Source organism: Hypanus sabinus, chromosome 16, assembly GCF_030144855.1.
Source record: "Hypanus sabinus isolate sHypSab1 chromosome 16, sHypSab1.hap1, whole genome shotgun sequence".
NCBI lineage: Eukaryota > Metazoa > Chordata > Chondrichthyes > Myliobatiformes > Dasyatidae > Hypanus > Hypanus sabinus.
The window spans coordinates 9,855,423-9,867,233 of NC_082721.1; positions in this window are offsets into that span (position 1 = coordinate 9,855,423).

The window sequence follows — 11,811 nt, forward strand, 5'->3', positions numbered from 1 at the left end:
TGCTGCACCAATGGGTTCTGTATGGCTAGAAACCTGACCCTGTGACTCTCCACCATTCACACTTGGGGATTCTCACCTTGGAAGTTAATAGGATAAATTTAAGTTTATTTATTTTTTGCTTAAAGTTATTAATTATTTAATAGTATTTCAAACATATTTTAATAATTTTTTGTTTTTTTTGAATTTCCTTAAATCACTTATTTTAAATTATTTCAACAAAAGTTTGGAGTATTCAATTAATTCTGAAGGTTTGAGAGCTTTGGCAGAAGTCAAAGTTTTGCCTTCTGTCTTGCCTTTCGTCCAAAGCTGTCGTGGACTTCTGATGTATTGGGTTTAGCGGTGCTGAACTGATCTAAACTGAATACCACTGGACTGCTGGTTTGATGGTTGATATTCTATGCGTTGTTCACTTGCTTTTTGCGCAATTTGTTTCTTTTTTGATATTTCTTCGAATGGGTTCCATGATATTTCTTTGTTTCATAGCTGCCTGCAGGAGTTTGAGTCTCAGAGTTGTTTTCTGTATATATACTTTGATAATAAATGTACTTTGAATTTTGATGGTGGGATTTCGGCAAGATGCCACCTCTGACCTAGTCACCACTTGGGTCTTGTGATGCCTCCCAAGTTGAAGGGTCAGCTGTATTACCCCTGTACCAGATAGATGTAGAAGCGCAGGAACTTCATGTGGTGTATCCTGGTGGCAGAGGGAATTCAACGCTATTCAAGTGGATAGTGCAGAACGTTATCATAGGTTACAACAGGACATTGATAAGATTTGGAGCTGAGTTGAGAAAAGGCAGGTGGAGTTCAAACTGGAAAAGTGTGAAGTGGAAGGTTGAATTTAAAGGAAGAATAGGAGTTAATGGCAACACCTTTAGCAGTATGGAGGAACAGAGAGATCTTGGGATTCATGTCTATAGATACCTCAAATTCACCACACAGGGTGACAGGTGCTTAACAGGTTTTATGGTGTTTTGGTCTTATTCAAGGGATTGAGTTCAAGAGCAGTGAAGGATGCTGCCACTCACAGCATTCTGGTTAGATCACACTTGATGTATTGTGTTCAGTTTTGGCCAACTCATTACAAGAAGGATGTGGAAACAATAGAGAGGGTGCAGAGGAGATTTATCAGAATGCTGTCTGGATTAGGGAGCATGTCTTATGAAGAAAGGCAGAGCGAGTATAGCACTTTGGAGTGAAGGAGGTTGAGAGGTGACTTGATAGAGGTGTACAAGATGATAAAAGGCATAGAGTATACAGCCAGAGACTTTTTCCCAGGCTGAAATGGTTAATATGATGGGATATAATTTTAAGGAGCTTGGAGTAAAATATAGCAGGATGTCTGAGGAATTTTTTGTAAAGACAGAGCGTAGTAGGGTGCATGGAATGCACTGCCTGGGTGGGTGGTAAAGGCAGATACATTAGGGACATTTAAAGGTTCTTAGATATGCACCTGGATGAAAGAAGAATGGAGGGCTATGTGTGTGTGAAGGGTTAGATTGATCACAGAGTAGTGAAAAGGTTGGCACAACATCAAGGGTTGAAGGGCTTGTACTGTCCTATGTCCTATATTCATTCTTTGCAATCCTATTTGTAAAGGATGTGTGCTCAGTGCATTCTTAACTTACAAAGAAACCCACCGCAGAATTTGCAAACATTTCCATATAATTCATGAGCAGCTCAAACAATGTTGGTATAGTTTATTTAAAGGGTTTTCACTGGTACTTTTTACAAACATTATAAATCAGAGAGCAGTACATTACATGATATAAACTTTAAACCCTTAAAGGAGGTGGTCCCAACCTTTTTTATACCATGGACCCCTACCATTAACCAAGGGGTCCATGGACCCCAAGATGCGAACCCCTGTCTTAAAGCAACAATCATTATTCACAAACATTTTATGTATTGCAATGTCTCAGCAGGTCAGGCAGCCTCTATGTCAATGAATTAGCAGTCAACATTTCAGGCCAAGACCCTTCATCAGTTCTGTAAAGGAAGGGGGAATGAGCCAGAAAAAGACTAAACTAAGACTCACTTCATCCACCCCACATAAGATGGTGGTGGGAGGGGAAGAGCATAAGCTGGCACGTGATAGGTGAGACCAAGTGGGTGGGTGAGAAAGAGGGGGTTAGTGAAATGAAAAGCAAGGAGAGTTAAAGGTGGAAGAGTTAAAGGGCTGAAGAAGAAGAAATCTGATAGGAAAGGAGAGTGGACCATGGGAGCAGGGGCACCAGAGGGAGTGATGGGCAAGTGAGGAGAGGAGCGGGGGTAAGAAGAGGGAGTGGAAAAAGAGAGAAGTGGGAGGGGGGTGGTGGGAGAAATGACTCCTACAGAGCTGCGTTTAATTAGAACGAGTTTTATCATAAGTTGCTCTAACCACCCTTCATCATTTCTATCTCTATTTTCAGTTTTATACCCAATTTGGCAAATTGAGAACCTGTTCCATTATGTATATCTACAGAGTGGCCATTCCCCAGTACATCTTGAGTCACTGGGTAAATGCTTTTGCTTTTCACTTGGTTCATTCAAAGATCAACTTTATTTGCCATATATATTTACGTGTATTAGGAACTCAATGTGGGTATTGGTCAGAGAGCAACATGCAATAAAAAACATTAAACAATTCTAAAGAAAAAAGTATATACAAAGTAAAGTTAGAGCTTAAGGTATGAATGTAGAATAAAATGTGCATAAAACATAAATACCAGAATGTATTTACAATCTAAACAGAATAATAAGAAGTGGTTTGAAGTGTTTACAGGGAAGTACAGTGATGGGCTGACTGAGAATAGTTGGTCAGATTAACTTTTAAGATGGCGTTAAGTTTTTGTTTTAATTTAGTTCTGTTTTAATAGGCCTATAGCACTTTCCAGAAGGAGCTTTTGGAAAAGGCAATTTGCAGGGTTGGTAGTGATTTTTTCTATCCACTTTGACAGGTAAAATTCCAATTTTATCAGTTCTCTTTGGTATTACAAAATCAGTCAGTTCTCCTATTCCAGTCAGATTTTGCTTCTACCTAATTCTAACCATTTCTATTCATTCTGCAATTTTTTTTCTCTGAAGAGTTAAATTTATGACCTTAACTTATATTTTACTTTTTCTGCTGTCTTCTGCAACCAACCTTGGACTGATATTTCAGAACAGATGTTGGAATTTACCACGCTCATACATTGATGCAATCTTTGGCAAGTTTCTATTTGCTAATACAACTGAGAGGATGTGCAGGCTAATGTATTTGCTCCTGGAATTGACCATCGCAGAGATAAACTCACTTGCAGCAATGGAAAGGCTACATTGCTTTCGGAATAAAGGTTTTGAAAAGGTTTGGAACATTCTGCATTTCTTGTATTAAGGTCATAGAGTCACGCAGCACAGAAACAGGCTCCTTGGCCCTTATACATGCTGACCAGGATTTCCCAATGAGCTGGTCTTATTTGCTTGTGTTTGGCCTATATCTATACAAATCTTTCCAACGCACGTACCAATCCTAATGACTTTTAAATGTTGTATTTGTACCCCTTTCTACTTATGTGGTCGATACCCAGAGATCGACAAAGTACAGAGGTCAATGCTGGAGGTTGAAGTTCAGGGATCAGCAAGCCTGAAGGTCAAAGAATGAAGCTGGCAATCCCAGGGTTGAGGCCTGAAGGTTGCAGCTCCTGGGGCTGGCAGTGGTTGGAGGCCTGCGAGTCTGCCAGGGACTGGAGGTTGGAGGCCCAGTGTCTGCGAGACAGAGGATCAGGGACCAAGGTCTGGTAGTTGGAGGCCCAGAGAGGGCCTGTCCTGAGGCTGGAGGTCTGTGTGTATGAGATGGAGGCTGGGTGAGAGAGTGGAAAAGGGGCCTGTTTTTCTGTTGTTGCTACTTGCGTTGTTCTGTGCGCATGGTATGCTGGTGCCAGAAACTGACACTTGCAGCTCCCAGCACACGTTTAGCTATACATTTTTTTTCCTTCCCCTCTTCCCCATTCTGGCCTTTTACCTCTTCTAACCTACCTATTACTTCCCCTGGGTCCCCTCCTCCTTCCCTCACTTCCATGGTCCACTCTCCTTTCCTATCCACCTGGCTTCACCCATCACCTTCTAGCTTGTCCTCTTTCCCCTCCCCCACCTTTTTATTCTGGCATCTCCCCCCTTTCACCTCAGTCCTGATGAAGGTTCTCAGCCCTAAACGTTAACTGTTTATTCATTTCCCTAGATACTGTCTGACCTGCAGAATTCCTCCAGCATTTTGTGTGTGTTGCTTTGGCTTTCCAGCATCTGCAGACTTTCTTGTGTTTATCTTTATGTTGTATTGGTTGTTAATGCAAAGGATGCATGTCACTGTATGTTTTGATATAGATGTGAAAAATAAATTAATCTAAATCCGAATCTTGCAGCTCATTCCATAAACCCACCACCCTCCAAGTTGTTGGAAACCACTGTTTTTTTAAAATAATCCTTTTTATAAGGTATGTACTTTTCAACAAACGCATGTATTTTTCACACTCACTGCAGAAAGCGGTAGAGCAGCTAAACTAACGGTTTATTACCTTTCTCAGTGGCCGAGTATTAGCACATTACACATGTGATGTAATTGTTTTAATTATGTAGCTTATTAACTAATTTATTCTTATCTAAGGAATGCCTTTTCTTGTCTATAAAAGCGATAGATTCTTCAGAGGCACTATCTTGGCTTCTTTATTCCTTCTATCTTTACATTCATTCTACCTATCAGTGGAGCTTCTCAGCTTTTTATTTAGCTTGTTTAGTATCTGTATGTTTGTTTGTACTCTAAAATAAACTGAAACCTTGGAATTAAGACTATCCGTCATTTCTGGCTCCTGGAAGAACCCTAACGATCAGGAAATAAACAGAGATACAACAATGTGAAAATCTTTCCCCTCTCACATTAAACCTAGGCCTCACTTGATTTAGACTCCCCTACCCTGGTGAAAATCTGCAGCCGTTCACCTTTTCTATGGTCTTCATGATTTTATATACCTCCATAAGTCTCCCTATGCTCCAGGGAAAACAGCTCCAGCCTATCCAGTCTCTCCTTATGACTCAAATCTTCACCTCTGGGTAACATCCTTGTGAATCTTTTCTACCCTCTTTCCAGCTTAACCCACGGAAAGCAGTTCAAACCAAAATACACAGGCATCAAAGACTACTGAAGAGCTGTTAACACAGGAACACAAGCGGCACAGTAGCACCATGCTTAGCAAAACACTCTATCCACTCTACCACACCAGTGACTTGGGTTCAATTCCTGCAGCTGTCTGTGAGGAGTTTGTACGTTCTCCCTGTGGGTTTCTTCCAGGTGATCCAGTTTTCTTCTACAGTCCGAAGACATACCAGTTGTTTGGTTAATTAATCATTGTAAATTGTCCTGTGATTAGGCTAGGGTTAAATCAGAGGTTGTTGGGTGGTGCAGCTCGAAGGGCTGGTAAAGCTTGTTCTGCACTAAATAATCTCAATAAATAAATAACAAGTGACTATTCTGCAGAGTCTGGAACTCTTTGAGCAACACATAAAATGCTGATGAACTCAGCAGGTCAGACAGCATTTTTGGAGGGGAATAAGCAGCTGATATTTTGGGCCAAGACCCTTCATCAGGATGATGAAGAGTTTCAGCTCAAATCATTGACTTTTTTTTCCTGCTCTGTACATAGTTCCTGACTTGCTGAGTCCCTCCATAATTTTGTGTATGTTGCTCTTTAAAAATTATTTCCCTTGTTTCATTTCCTCCATTGCCATGTTTCTGGAAGCCATAAGGTGGCTCCAGAGCTCATTAGTTGGGAAAACCAGGCTGGTTGCCATTAACTGTGTTTTGGGATGGAATTCTCATCTATGTGTGAACAGCTAATTGAGGCTTCCTGTTGAACATGAAGTGAACAGGCTTGTTCTGAAGAGAAAATAGACAACACTAGCAAAATCGTTGTTTGAGGTTGCATTATTTGTCGTTAGAAGGCATTCCATTTACTGGCCTGAACAGTAATTAATTAAATTCCAGCAGTTGACTAAACAAGTAGTACACAAATAAAGATTTAAAAATCGAAAGATTAGTTTTATTTGCTATATGTACAGCAAAAACTTCGAAACCTACAGCAAAATGCACCGTTTGCTTTGGCAACCATCACAGTCCAAGGATGGGCTGGAAAGGTCACAGTGCTTCCGGTGCCAACGGAGCATGCCTACAACTTGCTAACCATAACTATTGTGAAATGGGAGAGATTGAGGAGGGGAAAGAAATCCTGGGAGAAGACATCCTTTCCAGTCTTGATGAATCATCTTGGCCTGAAACATTTACTCTTTATTCCCCTCCACAGATGCTGCCTAACCTGCTGAGTTCCTCCAGCACTTCATGCGTGTTGCTTATGATTTCCAGCATCTGCAGTTTCATCAGGTGCTCTAGTTTCTTCCCATGCTAAGGGGGGAAACCAGAACATCTGGAGGAAATGCACACTGTCTCAGGGAGAAAATACAACCACCTTATAGATAGCTGCAGGAATTAAACCACAATCTTCTGATCGCTGGTACTGTAAAGCATTAAGCTAACTGATATGCTACTGTGCTATCCTTACTTGGCAGTGAGAAACTTCAATCTCTTGACTTCATTATAAATGACAATTATGCCTTTCATTGATATTCCAGTCTGTACAGTTTTGCCACATTCAAATCAATTTTAACTCTCAACCCCACCCCTTTCTCTTGGTAGGCAGGATGATTGGATAGGGAAAAGTTTAAATTGGTACACAAGAGATTCCACAGATGCTGGAAATCTTGAGCAATACACACAAAATGCTACAGGAATTCAGCTACACTAACCACTACACTACTGTGCCACTACAAGACCGACAGGATGCTGCAGGTATCCCTTGCCAGTTGGGGAAGGAGGTATCTCCTGCCCTTCTCTCCTCACTTGCCCATCACCTCCCTCTTATGCCCCATTCCTTCCCTTTCTCCCATGGTCCACTCTCCTTTCCTATCAGATTCCTTCTTCAGCTCCTTGTGGCAACATTATTGCACCTTTGGAGAAATCTGACTGGCTGAGTTAAACCTGGATGGCCTATGATTTTATTTAAATATATTGCCCGGTGGCTGCATTTCTACCTTGCAAAGTGGTTACAAATTGCTCTCAGGAACAGAATCCTGTTATAAACTGGGAAGGATCCATAAACACCATCCAGTTGTTTGTCTTTGGCACTATTTATTAATTTTTGTAATTTATAATTTTATATCTTGCATTGTTTGACCACTGTTGTTGGCTCAAATCAAAGGTGGTGACCAATCAGCATATATGTGGAAGGAAGATTGAAAATCTGATGAGTGGTGCCACAACAACTTCTCAGTCATTATCAGCAAAACCAAGCTGCCGAAGGATTTCGGCCTGAAACGTCAACTATTCTCTTTTCCATAGATGCTGCCTGGCCTACAGAGTTCCTCCAGAATGTTGCGTGTGGCTTGGATTTCCAGCATCTGCAGATTTTCTCTTGTATGTACCTGATTGAGCCAGTTCTCATCGGGGGATCAGTGGTGGAGAGAGTCAGCAACTTTAAATTCCTCCGTGTTATAATTTCAGAGGCTCCGTCCTGGGCCCAGCTCATATGTGCAACTAGAAAGAAAGGATGTCATTGCCTCTACTTCCTTAGATTTGGCATGACACCTAAAACTTCAAAATGTTATGTATATTGACTGGTTGCATTATGACCTGGTGTGGAAAACTCAACTCATGAATGGAAAATTCTACAAAAAGTAGTGAATATGACCCAGTCAGTCACAGGTATGGCCTGCTCCATCATGAGCACATCTACCAAGTGCTGTCACAGGAAAGCAGTTTCCATCACCAAGGACTTTCACCACCCAGGCCATGCTCTCTTTTCCTTGAGGCCACCAGGAAAAAGGTACAGGAGCCGTAGGACCCACACCACCAGGTCCAGGAACAGTTATTACTGCTTAACTAGCAGGCTCTTGAACCATAGGGGATAACTTAAATTGCCCCATCACTGAAATGTTCCCACACCCTTTGGACTCACTTTGAAGGGCTCTTCATCTCATGCTCTTGATACTTATTGCTTGTTTTTTTATTATTATTTTGTTTTTGTATTTGTACACAATTTGTTGCCTTTTGCAGACTGGTTATTTGTTCTGTTGGGTGTGGTCTTTCATTGGTTCTACTGTTTCTTAAATTTAGAGTATGCCCACAAGAAAAGGGATCTAGGGTTGTATATGGAGACATAAACGTACTTGGATAATTAATTTAGTTTGAACTTTGAAACAACAAATTTCATATGCTTGTCAGTGATACTAAACCTGCTTCTGATATACAGCTGTATAGATTGGGCAGGACTGACCCTGCCTTTTTTGTTTTAGGTAATCTTGGATAGATTAAGAACAGGGAAGTTAATAGGTAATTATAGGCACATTTGGCCCATCAACTCTGTGATTTTTTAATCCCTCTCATCCCTATTCTCCTGCTTCCCACCATCCTCTGTAACCTTTGGCACCCTTAATAACGATAGGTTCTTGATTAGTCAGGGGGCCAAATGTTAAGGAGAGAAGGCAAGTGAATGGGGTTGAGAGGGATAAGGCCAAGTGGCCTAATTCTGCTCGAATGTCTTATGTTCTAATCAAGAACCTATTAACCTCCGCTTTAAACATACCCAATGTCTTGTTCTCCACAGCTATTTGTAACCATGAATTCACTGTGGACTCACTTTTAAACATTCTTCATTTTATGTTCTTTATATTTATTGCTTACGTATTTATTACTAGTTTCTCTTTTGTATTTGCACAGTTTGTTGTCTTTTGCACATTGGTTGTTTGACCGCCCTGTTGCATTCGGTCTTTCACTGATTCAATTGTGTTTCTTAGATTTACTGTGTATGCCCGCAAGAAAATAAATCTCAGGATTGTACACGGTGACATAAATTTACTTTGAATTCCACAGATTCACGACCCTCTGGTTAAAGAAATTCCTCCTCATCTCTGTTCTAAAAGGGCTGCCTCCTATTCTTTTCACTGATTCAGAGGCTTTGTTCAGCATCCATTCTAGGATTTGCACACTGGGGGGGGGGGGGGGGGGCTGCCACAAGAGATTCAGCAGATGCTGTAAATCTTGAGCAACATACACAAAATGCCGGAGGAACTCAGCAGGTGTGGTCATTGTGATAAGACTGAAATCAGGCGCAAACTTGCTGCTCCCGCCTTGAAAAGCTGCAGGTGCCCGAGTCAGAATGGCTTATTGCACATAACCTTTTTATAAAGTGCAGTTTTGACTTTCACCAAAGAAGACAGCAGTCAGCATCATTTCCAGGTGAGATTGCGTCAGATATGAAACTGGTACGACCCTCTTCTCCACTGTTCACAACCACATACCTTATATTTTCAGAACCGTATCTGATCGAGGAGAGAGCGCGACAAACGAGCATGCAGCCGATCTGCCGCGCGATGAATCGATTGAGCAGCCTGTACGCGGGCTTCCGAGTGCGCATGCGTCCGATCCGCCACGTGGTGGATCGATTGGGCAGCCTGTACGCGGGCTTCCGAGTGCGCATGTTCTGTTCTGAGCGGACTCTGTTCGTTGCCCCCGACCCGCTCTGTTCTATAAATTGCCCCGCATCTACAGTGGCTAATGTAACTCAGTTAAAAAAAAAGTTTAATCATCCTGCTTCATTGTCATTCTTGCTCCGCACATATGTGACATTTTTCCACATGTTATTGTTACCCATTTTTCTTTAATCTTTACTGAAAATAATAGAGGTATTTTAAGTTTGTTTCAAAGACATTTCTTATATTCCTACGGCTGTTAGTTTTTGGAATAGTCGCTTGGGGAATCTGAGGTGGAGGAGTATTTGGGGCTTATTTAATAAATTTTTATTGAGGAATAAAAGAAAGTTCCGTTACTGTTACCCAAGCAACACACCTTCCACGTGTATTTACGTAAATTGTACCATGAAGCTCCATTCTACTATTATCGTGATTCGGTTCAATTGAACAAGGAGTGCGTCAGTCCCTTTGCTTTTCCTGCTATTCAGGCAGTTACAATTAAAAACATTGTTTTTAAAACTTCTTTCAAAGGAGATAGATTTCTATGTTCATCCATCCCCCAAAGTTACAATGCAAGTCGACAGAGTTGTTAAAGTGAATGGTGTGTTGGCTTTCATTAGTCGGTTTGAGTTTAGGAGCTAAGAAGTAACGTTGCAGCTCTATGATCTCTGGTTAGACCACACTTGGAGTACTGAAACACATAACAAAATGTTGGAAGAACTCAGCATGTCAGGCAGCATCTGTGGAAGTGAATGAACATTTAACGTTTTGGGCTGAGACCCTTCAGGACCTAATGTGCGGAGTTCCTCCAGCATTTTGTTTGTGTTACTCTGGATTTACAACATCTGCAGAATCACCTGTTTATGACTTGGTATATTGTGTTCAGTTTTGGTCAAGGATGTGGAAGCTTTAGAGAGGTTGCAGAGAAGATTTACCAGTATGACTAGAGGGTATGTCTTACGAGGTTAGATTGAGTGAGCTAGGGGTTTTCTCCTTGGAATGAAGGAGGATGAGAGGTGACTTGATAGAGATGTACAAGATGACAAGAGACATAGATTGGGTGGACAGCCAGAGGCTCCCCCCTCCCCCCTGGATTGGAAATCGCTGATACCATGGGGCATAATTTTAAGGAAATTGGAAGATAGACAGGATATTAGAACTTTTTTTTTACACAGAGAGTGGTGGGTGCCTGGAATGCCCTGTCAAGGGTGGTAATAGAAGTAGACACATTAAAGACATTTAATAGGCACTTAGATAGGCATGTGGATGATTTTAAAATGGAATACTATGTAAGGGGGTTAGATTGATCTTAGAAAGGTAAAAAGGTTGGCACAACATTGTGGGCCAAAGGGCCTGTACTGTGTTGCAGTATTTTGGTTTAATGAGATGTAATAAGCATTAGAAAGTACATTTTCAGCTGTTTTTGCTGTCATAGTGACTCCACTCATCCATCCCCAGAGGAGTGTGAAATGCCACACTTGTGAGGATCCCAGACCAGGTGACAAAAACAAGCCCATCAGTGGAGAGGCTATGCCACAATGACTGTTGATGATAAGACACAGGAGCAGAATTTGGTCATTCAGTCCATTAAATCTGTTCTGCCATTTTAATCGTGGCTGATTTATTTCCCCTCACAACCTCATTTTCCCACCTCCTGTAACCTTACTAACCAAGAGCCTGTTAATCTCCTCCTTAAATATACCCAATAACCTGCTCTCCACAGCCATCTATGGCAAGGAATTCCACAGATTAATAAACAGGCTTAGAGGTTTATTAATCTGTGGAATTAATAATTATTAATCTGTCCGTTCGCACTCCAGGCCAGTAACAGCACTTCTTGTTGACTGCAGGTACTCCAGGCCAACCAGTCATCCCTGGCTTCAGGGAGAACTCTGATTTAGAAGCATTTAATCATAATCCAGCAGTTGGTAGCTTTGCATTGTTGGCTAATTAGCCAAGCACATACAGAATAATCTACTATTTGACCATTCAGAGCTCACAATGGTTTGGCATCTCATTCACCACCGAATGTTTGTCACACTGCCTACCAACTTACCCTGATTCCCATGCTCTCTTCTATCTTGCTGGCTACCTAATTCCCACAATCCTGACTTTCAGTGGCTCTGCCTTCCATACTTCCACCCAGGGAGGAAAGAGGCTTCTTTTGTTGTTGTTGTGTTGCTTTGTAGTGTTCTGCTGAGCATTGTGGGCATGTTATTGTTGGTGTCAGAAACACTAGCCGGCTGCCCCCAGCACATCCTTAGGTTATGCTAGTTGTTT